The sequence below is a fragment of the Terrapene carolina genome, unplaced genomic scaffold, assembly GCF_002925995.2.
Source record: "Terrapene carolina triunguis isolate 2854851 unplaced genomic scaffold, T_m_triunguis-2.0 Scaffold67, whole genome shotgun sequence".
In the NCBI taxonomy this organism is placed as follows: Eukaryota; Metazoa; Chordata; order Testudines; family Emydidae; genus Terrapene; species Terrapene triunguis.
Genome location: NW_020664418.1, coordinates 46,103,562 through 46,118,846, shown reverse-complemented (window position 1 = coordinate 46,118,846; position 15,285 = coordinate 46,103,562).

Genomic DNA, 15,285 nt, shown 5'->3' with positions numbered 1-15,285 from the left:
CTCTCACCATATGAATGCTTAGAAGCTTCCCTGTAGCTCAAGTGGAAAATCAGGTTGCTTTGGAGTTTTGCAAAACTGAAGGCCTTATGCAGTGTCCTGAGTGCATTAAGAATATAGCTGACCACTCTAACCTATGGAGGGTCAGGTTTGCCCCTTCATAGATCCAATTCTAAAGTCTAAAGTATTTAATGTAATACTTTAATGTATTAGTAGCAATAAGAGCATAAAAACATAGCTCGCGTACAGCTGACCCTTCCCTTTCTGCCACCAGATCCCCTTGCAGAGGATAGCGTTATGCTGATTAATTTATATTGCCTACAGCGCAGGAGCTGGTCATGGTCACAGCACTGCAGCTGTAGAGCCCAGATGCGTAGCTGCCTTTGCTATGGCGTCTGAATGCTAGTTCCTCCTGACTAGTCCTACCTGGGGCTGCGGTTCGGTTCTTGTGGGACTGGTGAAGTAGCTGCATTGTCCTTTGGACTAGCAGACTGACTTCCTCTTAATTGTTAGGCTTCCCCTGTATAACCATCTGACTAGAGTTTTTTTTAGCTGTCCGTAATTTCTTAGGCCTCGTCTACACTAACCCCCCAATTCGAACTAAGGTACGCAACTTCAGCTACGTGAATAACGTAGCTGAAGTCGACGTACCTTAGTTCGAACTTACCACGGTCCAGACGCGGCAGGCAGGCTCCCCCGTCGACTCCGTGTACTCCTCGCGCCGAGCAGGATTACCGGAGTCGACGGCGAGCACTTCTGGGTTCGATTTATCGCGTCCAGACAAGACGCGATAAATCGAACCCAGAAGTTCGATTGCCTGCCGCCGAACCAGCGCAGTAAGTATAGACAAGCCCTTAGCTCCCTCATTTGCCCTCCACCCACCCTGGGCTCTATATATACACACACACAGAGCGTTGCAATTTGCATACGGCAGGAATTGAATCCTTTTTGTTGGCACTGAATATAGTAGAATCTCTTCTGAAAAACTTCAGACATCTAACTGTCATGCAAGCTTTTAAATAATTTGGAGCATTGTTATCATGAAGTTGTTAAGCTAATTAAGAACCATGTTACTAAATAGTTAAGGGTAAACAAATGGCTACATACAGTAACTCTTCAAATAGGGGAACACTGATAAACTTAATTTTTTTCTTGAATAAAGAACATACACACCACTAGAGAAAGTAGTGCAGGAGTTTATCGGCACTACTGCAAATAATTTAGAAAGAGCTAAATTGCATGATGGAAAGGGATCCCTTATGTTCTATTTAGGACTCTCTTAACAGGATGTGATTTAAAATGGAGGACTTTAGCATATGAAGCTCCAGTTCCAAACTCAACTTGGGCTGAGAGCCTCTTTGAAAGATAGGAACCTGAGACTGGGCTCCTAACTAAGTGGCCTGGTCTCGAAGTCTGCTGAGCAGCCAGCAGCTCCCACTGACCGCCATGGGAGCTGCTGGGTGCCCAGGACTCCTAATAAGTTTGCTCACTTAGTTCCTTCTGGCCTTTGAGTCGATGAGAAATAACTCTCCCGCAGCCAATGGATTTACACCAGTATGAAAGAATCACTACCCGAGTGTGTGGATATATGCACACTGAAGGGGAAAAATGAGATGCTTCCCAATCAAATACAACTGAGCTGGCTGCTGAAGGCTTTGCCTTCACTGCTAAAAAAGGGTGGAATAATGAAGGTGTGGTAGCTATTGCTCTGTAAACTCCTAGTGGAGAGAAGGCTCTGTAGTTTTACCATGAGGTTAACTAGGTGAGGTCAACCATGGGTAGGGCTATAGTGCTGACCTCATGTAGCTACCTACCTTGCAATAAAAACGACAGGTGCTTTGTCTCCATAGGATTTTACAGTGAGAGAACTTTCCTTGTGTTTATCTCACTATAACAAAAAAACCCTCCACCACTGGTCTTCCTGCCCCAACAAGCTTCACGCAGGGTGAGAAGGGTCCTGTGTCTGTGAGGTAAGCTGGGAGGAATCCTATTGTTTCATGAAACCAGTCAGCGTGATGTGCAAAAGAAGTAGGGCTTTAAGCTGCATTATTCATAGAGGATCTTAAATATTTCAGTGAAAAAAATCCAACACTGATTTTGATTGTCCTCTCTTCCCCTACCATGACTACTTGGGTTTGGGGAGGGCAAGATGGGAATATGCTCTCACTCCATACACAGGCTCATGCAAATGTTTTGCAAAACCCCCAAAGTAAAATCAAGTTAATGGTTTTACTAACCAAGTAGACCCCACTGTCTGTATGTAATGGTCTCTGGGAGAAATACAGTTAAGCTGTCGCCTCCTTGTTCAAGGCAGTCTAATTCTCTCTTTAGTGTTCTAGGAGACAGGGCATGGCTGGTGAATGCTTCAGTGCCTCACTTGGTTTTGAGATTCAGCAGTCGGGCGCTAATTTAAAAACACAAGCAAGAGGAAGACACAGGTAGAAGATGCATAGAGCAGAAATGACTGGTTGTGCTCTCCGTGCTTCAAGAGTTGTTACCCTGTTAGCGCTCACTTCCGTATCTTTCTCTTTTTCCTTTGGGCAATTTACCCGATCTGCAGAAACAAATCAGATGAAACTGCCAGTTCACACAAGGGCAGCATAATATTGCGTTATACTCACGCATTACAATATTTGAAGGAATCCAGTCAGAACACCAAAAGGAACTGACAAGTCAGCTAGTTAGAAAAACCTCCCTGCTGAGCTGCATGAGGCAGAAGTCCTACCCTGCAGTGGCACAATTATCATGTTTAATTGTATTAGCGAGGAGGGAGACGCTGGCTCAGTTGGATAGATACACTGCTGCCATCAGCTGGTAAAACATGGACATTGGAGAATGCTCTCTCCACGACAATGGAAGTTAGTGTTGAGATGTGCTGAAAACATCCAACAGCCGAACAAACACGCAGCACCATTGTTTTGTAACTGTTACATTGCAGATCACTCTGTAAATGCAATTGGAACAGTATTACACACAGGGTGTTCACGTGTAGCAGAGATCTAGACTCCCTGGGCATGAATCAGTGTTACACTCCAGTTTTACATCACTATAACTCCACTGAAGTTCATCGAGTTATGGCAGCGTGAAACTGGAGTAATGCAGTGAGAATCAGGGCCCTTGCAAACAGGATGACGCGAAGGGCCACCGCCTGTGTAATTGGTCTGATTGGAGGTGAAGTCACAAGACTAGTGCATTCGTGTACTATGGACTTCCATTTCCAGAGCACCTGTGCTGTCCAATGCACTTGCTATGCAGCCCTGAAAAGCAGGCAGTTTGTCAACTTACAAAGTGCATGGACTTTTCAAGCTATTTATTTGTAGGTCACTCATTTTCTGAAGGTCATGGCTCCTTACAGCTCACCTTATTTGCCACTTGCAGGGGAGACCACTATAATTACCCATGAAAGCGCTGGGCGTACAGCTGCCATCAGCACCTTGTGGACACTTGTGCTAGGTAAAATATCCCCCACCCCATTTTGAGAGTCTCATGGGTGGTTTCATGAACCTGCCCACACTACCAAAAACAGAGGCCTCCTGTTCTTCCTGGCAGAAATTGCTTTTCAATTCTGGAAAGAAACATACAAAAATATGCAGAAGAACAATTTGGACAGAGGGGGAAATTGGTTAAGAGAAAACTTCAAATGGGCAAACCCAGTTCCCCAAACCAAATTTCCACCCTATCTGATCAGGTACCTTTCCCTTAGCCCAGAGTTTCTCAAACTGGGGTTGCTGCTTGCGTAGGGAAAGCCCCTGGCGGCCGGGCCAGGCTGGTTTGTTTACCTGCCCCGTCTGCAGGTCCGGCTGATCGCGGCTCCCACTGGCTGCGGTTCGCTGCTCCGGGCCAATGGAAGCGGCGCAGGCTGAGGAACGTACTGGCCGCCGCTTCCAGCAGCTCCCATTGGCCTGCAGCAGCGAACCGCGGCCAGTAGCAGCGAACCGCGACCAGTGGGAGCTGCGATCGGCCGGACCTGCGGACGCGGCAGGTAAACAAACCGGCCCGGCCCACCAGGGGCTTTCCCTACACAAGCGTCAACCCCAGTTTGAGAAACACTGCCTTAGCCCTAAGAGTCCTTTGCATTCCTGAGTTAATGAGGGCACAAGCACTTCTGACTCTCACATGAGACTTTGAAATTTGTTCCCCGCAAAGATTCATGGCACTAAAACTTGACTGTGCAAACATCCATGTAAAGTGCTTTGCAGCTCCCACCAAACTCTAGTCTGGTTAGTGGGAGGACATGCATGTAACAAGGAGGGAAACTTCAACAGGTTCATGGCCAAGCTTTGGATTGCCTTTCAAACCCTTTAGGCCTCAGCACATCCAGGTCTCTAGCCCTTTCTCACAGCACTCATCATCACTCAGTGTTCACAAAACAGTCTAGAAAGGCAAAACGTCACAGTAGCCTCTTGTATGAGAGAAGGAACTAAACTAGCACCCTACAGCGGACTACGCCTGGGCTTGAGGGAAATTCTACTCTGCTGGGAATCCTCACAGGTCAATGACTCAAATGACTATTTTAACAGTGATTTCAGTTCTATTGCATGTCTCCTTTCTGTCGGGTTAAAAGTTTTTCACACCGTCTCACTGTAAATGTTTACATTAATTCAGTGCAAACTTGTGCAATTACCTTAATTATATTTCAGTTTGTTAACTGACGAATGCACCGTGCCCTTTGTGGTGGAGTATTTTCCATTCCTGAGTTGTGCATTCAACAATTTCCAAAACCAACCTGCGAAAGTTTTCCTTCAAACTTCTGTCCTTCTAACGGAGAGAGACTTATGGTGTCTAATATTTATGAAATCACCCATTGTGATTTGTAAATGTTCGAATCACGGAAAAAGCTATAGTTCCAAAGGTACCCTGAGGTTGTATATACAGAACAGAGAGTCCTCTAATTATGTCGACATTTCTGAGTCTTTAAACTGAAACCAAAGTCTCCATTAATCCATTCAGGTCATCTCCTCCTTCTCATGGAGGATAGGTCCATCAATGGCTATTAGCCAGGATGGGCAGGGATGCTGTTCCTAGCCTGTATTTGCCAGAAGCTGGGAATGGGCTACAGGAGATAGATCACTTGATGATTCCCTGTTTTGTTCATTCCCTCTGGGCCACCTGGCATTGGCCACTGTCGGAAGACAGGATACTGAGCTAGATGGACTTTTGGTCTGACCCAGTATGGCTATTCTTATGTTCTCAAAAGCTTTTTCTCTCCTGGGAGATCCTTCGACTGCAGTCATCAGCAACTCACCTTCTGCCAAAACAGCAAAGGAATGGCACTCCCATTTCTCTGAAACTGGTGCAGTGATTTTGTAGTAACAGTGTCAGAGTAAGAAGAAATAAGTCAAAGGCAAGGGTTAAAGGCCCTGATTTTGACTCTATTTATACTGGTGTAACTCCGTTGTCTCCCAGTTTACAACAGTGAGAGCAGAATCACACCCAAAGGGTTTAATGCTAATATGCTATTCATACGGCTATTATGGGAAGTTCAGTATTTGTGCCTGAACCTTTGAAACCATACCTTTGGCACATCACCAGCCTGCCCCAGCTACCGTGTGACCGTATATTTCACTCAGACTGACTGATTTGAGAAAGGGAAAAGAGGGGGGGAACCAAAAGAGCCTTGAAGAGTTGATAGCATCAATTCTCTCCTGAGAATGACTCCAAACTTCTGCTTGGGAAACAGAGGCTCAAAATGGGGAAGTGAACCAATAGATCACTGGCTTGCTCCTGACATCTTCCCTTCTTAAAGAGAATTGGACGCTGTTGAAAGATGCCACACTAGTAGTGCTGGAGACCAAAGTCCTCTGTTTACTCATGAAACAGGTGCAGCATAAGCACCAGCAGTGCTGGCTTCCCGGCACTCTGTCAAACCTGACATGGAGGGTCACTCCTGAGCTGGGTTGGATTTGATCCAGTGACCTAGAGGTGAAATGCTCCATATCCAGTCTCCTATTGCATTTATTTTCTAATGTATCAGACCAAAGACCGCTAAGGAGCAAATAAACCAACAAAGGGCCAGCACCCCAGACAGATCTTACTCGCTTTTATTTATTTTTTTTACTTTTAGCACGTATGCCCCTTCCTATGCTATATCATTTTGTTTTAAAATGTATAATTTTCAGATTTTTGTATTAAAAGAAAAAACAGCCCATCATAAATACTAAAACGTGCCATTATCTCCACACTGCATGGGCCACCTTGCGAAAGAAGCAATCTGCTAATCAAAGCTGTTTTAAAATGCCCAAGTTTATATTCAGCAACGACTTTTTATTTTAGCAAGCCATTGCTTCCCCGCACTGAGAATGTGTTCACTACACTCTGCCTTGGAATTCGCTTTGCAGAGGTGCCACGTGCTAGAACAATTCAATAAAGATCTCCATACTTTCACAAAAGCTGGGTCAGCTGTAACATTTCCTTTGCTGTTATTTGACCCAAACAATTCAAGATCGTAACAGTATCAGCTAACACAATAGTTATCTGGCCAGAAAGTATTATTTTCTGCTACACATACTAGCCTGATTCTCCTCTTATTCACACCAGTTTAACTTGATTAGTTTCAGAGGAGCGATTCCTAAATTACTCCAGTGTCAGTGAAAAGAGAATCAGGCCCAATGTCTCTTTTGTGCTCCTGGGAATGAGTATGCTGTCTTGGGTATTCCTTTCTTGTGTTGGTAAAGAAAGGCATGGATAATTACCATCTAGGAGGGATTTAGTTCACAGCACTTTTTAACCTCCTCAGATGTGTTTGGGTGAAATGGAAACTGCCTCTCTTTTCCATATGTGGTGACAGCACAAATAAACCCAAATCACGTAACCTAGTTCTCAATAATCTGCTCTACAGATGATAATGGGAGATTGGATCTCTTTCTATGTGAAATCCCAAAAGAGGACCATATAATTGGTGCATAACAAAGAAAAGAAATTCAACAAAACAAAGAGAAGTGCAATACTGACCAGAAAAGGAAGGATGGTTTTGTGGTTAAAGCACTAGACTGGGACTCATGAGATCTGGGGAGAAATTCTGTCCCCATTCGTGTTAATGGGGCCAGGATTTCACCCTTGAGTTGTATTCCAAGCTCTGCCACACACTTCTTGTGCTGCCTTGGCAAAGTCACTTAACCCTGTCCCTCATTTTCCCCATATGCTAACTGGGGATAATGCCTATCTCAGAGGGGTGTGGTGAAATTAATATTTGTAAAGCACTTTGAGCTATTTAATTTTAAAAAATGAACAGCTGAGTTTTTAGAAGGGCAGTCTAAACTGAGGGTACACACGAGAACTCACAGCAGACCAAATTTTCTTTACACTGGTGCAATCCCACTGATTTGGACTGGCACCTGTATGAGTGAGAGGAAGATTTGACCCATCATTTTCATATTGCTCTATTTGCAAAACAAAAGTTAATATGATTTCATCAAGCCACTAAAAAGTAGGGAAAAGTGAGGACATTTTCTGCCAATTGATTTCAAAAGATATTTGGTCCAGAGTTCTAGTTTCAGTAAGTATCCCAGGAAAAAAGGGGCCTTAACAGATTAGTCATGAAAAGGACAGAAAGACGTTAACTACTAGAAGAAGAAGGAAAATGAGATTAACAGTTTATTTCTATTATCTTTACCATATATTCTATTCCAACTGGATACACAAACAGCATGTCATCTTCAAGCACAGCTCTCGACCCTTTGAAGTGACCTGACCATACTATTGATTTATTTCAAACTAACCTCTCTCTTTGAACCCTAGGTCAAGGTTAGTGCTGTAATAAAATTTATCTTTTACAGCTGGCCTTTGCCAGTGTTGCCAACAAGTAACAAACCCCTTACTTAAGCATTCATTTTACTGAGTGTAGCATTGTATTTCTATTTTCCCTTCCCCATATTCATTTCCTTCACAACCCCTAGTTAAGGAGAAAAAATTCTCATTTCCGGTCCATGAGATCAATTTTAAATTTCCTTGAAGTAAATGAAGATATTTAAGCTACATTTCTATGCCAAAAGGCACTGACTGACACCAGCAATGCTCTATTTTGAATATCCACGTACGCTAACCTACCACATCTTTGACTTCATAAGAAACCATACAGATACTTTACCCAAGCTCTTCCCCCAGCAATGTCAGTTTAGCAACCTTCTATAAAACTGTCTTTGTGCAGAATCACAGCTGTCCAACAAGGACAATATATCTAGAAAATCAATAAGGGAGAATATACTTTAAGAGCACTTCTTGAGTAGGGAAGATGTAACGGAGAGCTGCTTGTAAGCACACATAGGGCAAAGTTCATCCTTGATGTAACGTTATTGGCTTGCAGAGGAAGATAGGGATGGAAGTGAGGTGAAGTGAGGTCTTTGATTGCATGGAGGCAGCCGGGGATGGACGCAGCATTGGGCAAAAAGTGTCTGTGGTTGTTTGGAGATGAGGAATGCAGGGATTAGAGCAGGGCATCGAGGCTGTACTATACTCTGTTCAGGGCTTCTAAGTCTGCTGCTTCCTAGTCTACAGTTTTGACTCCTAAATCCTCAGCCAATGATCAGACAGCTTTTGACTCCTAAATCCTCAGCCAATGATCAGACAGCGCTGTGCCTTCTTCAGACAGTAGGAGGGTGACCATATTTCCCAAAGAGAAAACGGGACACCCCCAGCTGCTTGCCCGAGGTGCCTACCCCGCTCCCCCCGCAACCCCGACATGAGGCTGTTGCCCATTGCTGGAACCCGGCGCCGCCCGCCCGCCCCCCAGAAGGCTGCTGCCTGTTGCTGGAACCCTGTGGGTGACCCCCCCCCGCATGCTGGAACACCACCTCCCCCAAGCCCTGCCTCCCCCCCCTGCGGGTGAGGGGGGCATTTCCGTCCACTTGCCCCACACACATTCCTTTACACTGCACCCCACTTTTTTGACAAAAGTGGGCATTTGTCCCATTTGCTCTTGCCAACTGATCAAGTCAGCAAGAGCAAACAGGACATATGCCTCCTTCTGAAAAAAAAAAAAGTCGGGACAGGGCTTAAAAAAGGGACTGTCCCAGCCAAAACGGTATGTATGGTGCACCTAGTGAAAATGAATGTGGCTGGGCGACAATAACAAAATAAAACATTTAGAAATTTTTAATTCTTCAATTCATCAGTGTTTTTAGAAAAGAAAGGAGCGAGGACAAGTGGCGAATGTTGGCTTTTTGAAATAAGAGCAACACTTTCAACTCTTAATTAAATGCAGGAATTCATTAGTTGGCTATATTTCTAATATTCCTCCAGACCCCAAAGCTTTATCACTCTGTGTCCATCAGAACTGCTACGAGCAGGATTAAATGACATGGTGCTTAAAATGCTAGGAGCAGTTGGAGGTGCTTCTAATACCAGGGGCTCCCAATGTTGTCAATACTAGAGGAGCTTAACTGGTATTAGCAACAGTGGGGTTTTTGCTAGGGAGGTAACGTTTTAAATAATGATGAAATTAATAAAATCTACCCTCCCCCAAGCAGAGTTGTGGCCCCGAAAGGGGAGAAGTGCCAGAGTTTCCATGAAGGAGTTTGCTATTCCTATTGCACGGAAGGTATTCAGATACCGCAGTGATGGGCGGCAGGATAAAACCCCAAGATAAATAAATACTAATGGCCAAAAGTTATTTGGCTTCACGGGAGTTACGCCTGATTTACACTGTGTGAGGGCCCTGTCAAGTCAATGACGCCCGTTGAAGTCAGTCAGAGTTGGATCGGCCCCTTCACAAGAGGAGAATCGGGCTTTGTTACTCCATACCCACTACGGGGTTGCACCAGTGGTTTTACTGATACTACAACAAGAGGCAAAAGAAGATGATAGCACCCAGTGTCCCCAGCTGGAGAAAAGGCTCATGCCAAAATTAAGAATCAGAAAGAGGAACGGATCTAAATTCAATACTGTAACTTTAACACTTACAGGATGGTAGTGGCCCTTATTGTCACACCTTCATGGACTTTAGTGCCCTGAGTTGAAGTTCAGAAACATCAGTACAGGAAGGGGTTTCTCTTAAATTTGGCATCAAAATCTTTATTCTAGTTTGTAGAATAGGGTTTTAGTCCATCCTTGGATAAATTTGACCAGACACCACTCTCAGTCAGTTTTAATATAGCAAACTTGCTATCCCATCGATATCTGCAACTGCCTAAATCAACAGAACTTGCTGCAATAGAACTGTCATCCATTTTAAATCCCAAGGATGACACATCAGTTCTGGGTCAATGTTTTCAGCAGTTTCATTAACTTTTCTGTTGCTGGTGTTACTTTATATCTATTCTCAGGTTAATTTCTTGGTGCAGGAACAAGTCAACACATCACCATCCATTTGCTTTAAAAGAGGCCCTCCTGTGATTAACTAAAAGGTGTATTGATGAGCTCTGGAGCAACACAAATGTCTGGCCTCTCCAACACAAATAGACATAATTTTCTCCTCCAGGACAAACTCTTCATCTCTCTCTGGTTCTCTCTTTGCAATTCACCAGGATGGTCTTTTTCCTCATAGCTTCCCCAGACAGACACTTACCTTTCTCCCACATCTAAGTCCTTGACCTAGTATCCATGTACACCTAAATCCTTGATCGACCACCCATGTAATACAGCCCAGACCACCACAGCAGATAGCCAGCTGGCAGCTATCAACTGTACACTTACACCACCACATCACCCTCTTCCTCAGACTCACAGCCCTGGTGGTTTGTGAGGTATCAGACCTTAAAAAAGACACTGGTCCTTCAGATCAGCCGTTCTATTTTGCCACTTGTCCAGGATTGTTACATGGCAAATCCTGGATATTGGACTAATGCAGCTTTTGGCCCTTGAAATGTCTTCACTATACTCAGGAATTTCAAAAAGAGTAACAGCTTTTTCTTAAAGGAAAGGTGAAGATACAAGCCCAGGGAACAAAAATTATTCCCCGTTGGTGAGCTCTCAATAAGCAGAGATTTGCATCTGGTATGCGATTGGCTCAGAAGTTAACAGTTATCACTAAACGCGGTTGCATCCGGTTAGGATGCAATCGTGGGTACACCCAATCTGATTTGGAGCAATGGCGACCAATCTCAGTAGCCATCCCCTAAATCGTAAACATCCAAAATACGCTGACATGAGAGTGGCTGAAAGTAGTCATGTGACAAGACAGCATTTTCTTTTCTCATGGAACAAAAAATATTTTACATGAAGACATGAAAATAATATTAATGCAAAAGTTCAAAATCGCAATGTAAAATTCCACTCGGAGGAAGAAACTGAAAGAGACATCTCCATGGTCATATTATATTGTTCTTTAACAAGTGCTGATAAGAAAACGATTATGTCTAATGAAATATTAGTGAACAAAACCAGCCAACTGAGACAGTCAATGACTGATTTTCAAAGGGAGTGCACAGAACAATTTAATATAATGCAAGCTAATAAACACATCCCAAGCTGAATCACTGAATGATGTAGTTAACAGCCTGTCAGAGACATCAGATATTTACAGACAGAATAAGGCAGAGAATCAGATAAAGCAAAATGCCTCCTCTCAAGGCCTTGCAAATGTGGAAATGAGTCTCAGCTGCCATATTCTGGGATCAGGATGACTTACACAAGCCAAGAGAAAAACCTTTAGGCGGTGACAGCTACACCTTCCCCTTAAAAGTAACTCATCCCATCCTTCCATCCGATAGTACTTTATGGATAATATACAGGAATCACTGCATCAAATGGAATGCAACCAAGTCCAAGACTGAAGGTGGCTGTCAGACAGCTGATTGGCACATACTACATTGCCACATAATGGGGGGTGAGGAAATTTGCTGGCCAGTGACATTGGGGCAAACTCCTACTGTTACAGGAAGTGCTGTGGGATTTTTAATGTCCATGCAGAGCAGTCAGAATCTTGATTTCAAGGTTTCATCCAAAAGACCCTGCACAATAACAATCAGTTACCAGTGTGTTAGGAAAAGAAAAGCAATATGATCCTTATGAGCTGGATAATGTTTTAAAGGGAAAAAGTATATCTAGATGTCTAGTAAATTTGCTAAGCTAAAACCCCAAGTATCTTTAAGATCTTTATCTCCAAGATTCCAACAAGACCATACCACAGCAAATAATGTTATGTTATTAAAAAAGATCGTGTGCATATTTATTCCAACACACCAGTCCCTGACCATAAAATCTCATCATCTAAAAGATGCATAGGTACTTTACGTAGCTAATTTAAGAACAGTTAGGACCCTTTCTAAGCCAGCTATAGATATATAAGCAAAGAACATTTTCTTTGAATTCCATCATTTATACAGGGAAAACTATCTTAAATTAATTCAGTAATGGGCTAATTCTGGTACTTAGTTGTGTCTTATGTGTGATATTGTAATGGATTTGCTAGTTGCGGAGTCTCCATCGTTGGAGATTTTTAAGAACAGGCTAGACAAATACCTGTCATAATGGTGTAGTTATTACTTAGTCCTGCATTGAGTGCAGGGGACTGGACTAGAAGACCTATTGAGGTCCCTTCTAGTCCTACACTACAATTCTATGGCAGTGGTTTTCAAACTTTTTTCCTGGCAACCCAGCTGAAGAAAATGATTGTTGCCTGCGACCCAATGGAGCTGGGGATGAGGGGTTTGAGGTGTGGGAGAGGTCTCAGGGCTGGGGCAGAGGGTTGGAGTGCGGGGGTGAGGGCTGCGGGGTGGGGCTGGGAATGAGGGGTTCAGGGTGTGGGAGGGGGCTCTGGGCTGGGGTAGGGGGTTGGAGTGTGGGAGGGAGTACGGGCTCTGGGCTGGGGGTGCAGGCTCTGGGGTGGGGTTAGGGGTGAGGAGTTTGGGGTGCAGGAAGGGGCTCTTGATTTGGTAGGAGCTCAGGGCTGGGGCAGAGGATTGGGGTGCGGGGTTGGGACACAGGCTTACCTCGGGCGGCTCCCGGTCAGCGGTGCAGCGGCAGGCTTCCTGTCTGTCCTGGCACCGCAGACCACACTGCGCCCCGGAAGTGGCAAGCAGCAGGTCCGGCTCTTAGGCGGAGGCACACAAGCGGCTCCGCGTGGCTCTCGCCCACGTGAGGAGCCGGTGCTCAGGGTAGGGGCAGCGCGTGGAGCCCTGTGGTCCCCCTGCCTAGGAGCTGGACCTGCTGCTGGCCGCTTCTGGGGCGCAGCGCAGTGTCGCAACAGGTAGGGGCTAGCTTGCATTAGCCAGGCAGCACCGCCAATGGGACTTTTAATGGCCCGGTTGGCAGTGCTGACTAGAGCCGCCGCGATCAAGTCCCTTCCATTCCGTGACCCAGTTCTGGGTCACGACTCACGGTTTGAAAACCACTGTTCTCTGGAATATAATTTGGACAGCACCTAAAGATTGTCCTTCAGCTCAAGTGACAGCAGCTCATACTTTTGGAGCAGGAAGACCTACATTCTAGTCCCTCTGTCATTGTAATATTCCAAGCAGCGGCGTGCAGCATGGTTATGATATATTGGATTATAAGCCACACTACCCAGGCCAGATGAAAAACAAGCATTATCATACAACTGCTGAAAATTAGGAGAAAAAGTGATCCCAGCAGAACAAGTGGAGAGAAAGGAGAGTGTGATGGGACGGCTGCTCCTCACCGGCAGAAAAGGGGTTAAAAGCAGCCCTAGGGAGGCTGGGCTGGAGGCAGCCAATTAGAAAGGGGCTGAGAGGAGCAACCAATCATGGCCCGGCAGGCTCATATAAAAAAGACTGCAGGGCAGTGAGTTCAGTAGCTGACTGCTGCCTAAATAAAAACCCTGCATGTATGCCTTTTAAAGCTCTCTGAGCATTTAAGACCCTTCTGCATGACAGGAGCCTGTATCAATTGATAAGTTACATATGGAATGCCCTTTCTGAGCTGATAAACCAAGCCACAACCTACTCCTCATTGAGATCCCTCCTCCAGACCTACAGGCTCGAATGCCTACAAGCTAGGAATCAATGAGATTTATACTATTAAAAAAAAAAAATCTGTCTCGCCTTGCTGTGCATCAGCCTTTTGCCAAGTAAGAGAGCATTCTCACTGATGTAACACCCCTCCCTGCCTTCACCTACCTTAGTGCTATCTTCTGACAGGGGAAAAGGGAATAACTCTACTATGCCTTGCATGTCTCCTCTGACTCCCAAAGAAGTGGGTCTGTCTGTATTATGAGGTCCTGCACCCTCTTCCAATAGTCTGAACAGGCTTAATGTTTCTTCTTCAGATCAGATCAGACCCCATCCCTGCCAAGTCTCCCTCACTTGGAGGGTGACCTGCTCAACTAGTATTGGGTGTAAAGGCCAGTATGTATCACGAGAGAAACAAGGTGGGTGAGGTAATATCTTTTATTGGACCAACACCTCACCCACCTTGTCTAATATCCTGGGACCAACATGGCTACAAAAACACAGTAGGTACCACTGTTAGGACAAGGGCTGGTTCTGGCATGTTTGTGATGGTCACACTCAACAGTTGGCACTAAAGAGCCTTGCTCTCTATCTGAGCACTGTCACAGTCTCTCATTCTCTGTGGAGGGGGGGGGTACAAAGCACACCCTGGGTATTGGCTAGAGCTGGTCAAACTATTTTGTGATGGAAAAACTGCGATTTTGACTAAATTAAAATTGCCATGGAAAATACCTGGTTTCTGCTGAAGATTTCAAGGAGAACCATTTCCCCCTTGTTTCTGTCAAGATTTTCTGCAAGGGGGAAAAATTAACATTTCCAGATCAGCTCTGCCACAGACTACAAGGGTGTCAATGAAACCCTGTAAAGCTCCTCTCTTTCATTTCTTCATTCAGATGGTCCCAGCTTGGGATAGTACAGACATTGACCCGCCCCAGGTCTCTGCTGGGGCAGGAGTGGGGAAGGAACATGATGAGGGTTAGGGCCGAAAGGAGGGAAAGAAAGCCAGGGAGTGGAGAGCAACAGTGCAATGAGCGACTGAATGGAGAAAAGAATGGAAGCTACGAATAAGGGGAAGGAAAAAAGGATGGGAGGATGGAGAGGGAAGGGGAAGGACAGAGAGAGGGTGGATGGAAAGTGAGGAATGAAGGACAAAGATGAAAGGGGGGAACCAAGGGATTGAGGGGGAGGGAAGGAGAAAGTGGGCAAGGAGAGAAAGGGGAAGAGAAAAAGAGAGAGGGGAGAGAATGCAAAGGAAAGAGGGACAGCTAGACAGTCGGGGGACAGAGACAATCTGGGGAACACAGTCGGGGGGACAGATAGACAATGGGGGACCAATGGAAAGTTGGGGGGCAGACAATGGAGGGGACAGCGACAGACCGACAGTCGGTGGGACAGAAAGACAATGGGGAGACAGGAGGAAAGTCGGGGGGGAGACAGAATGGGG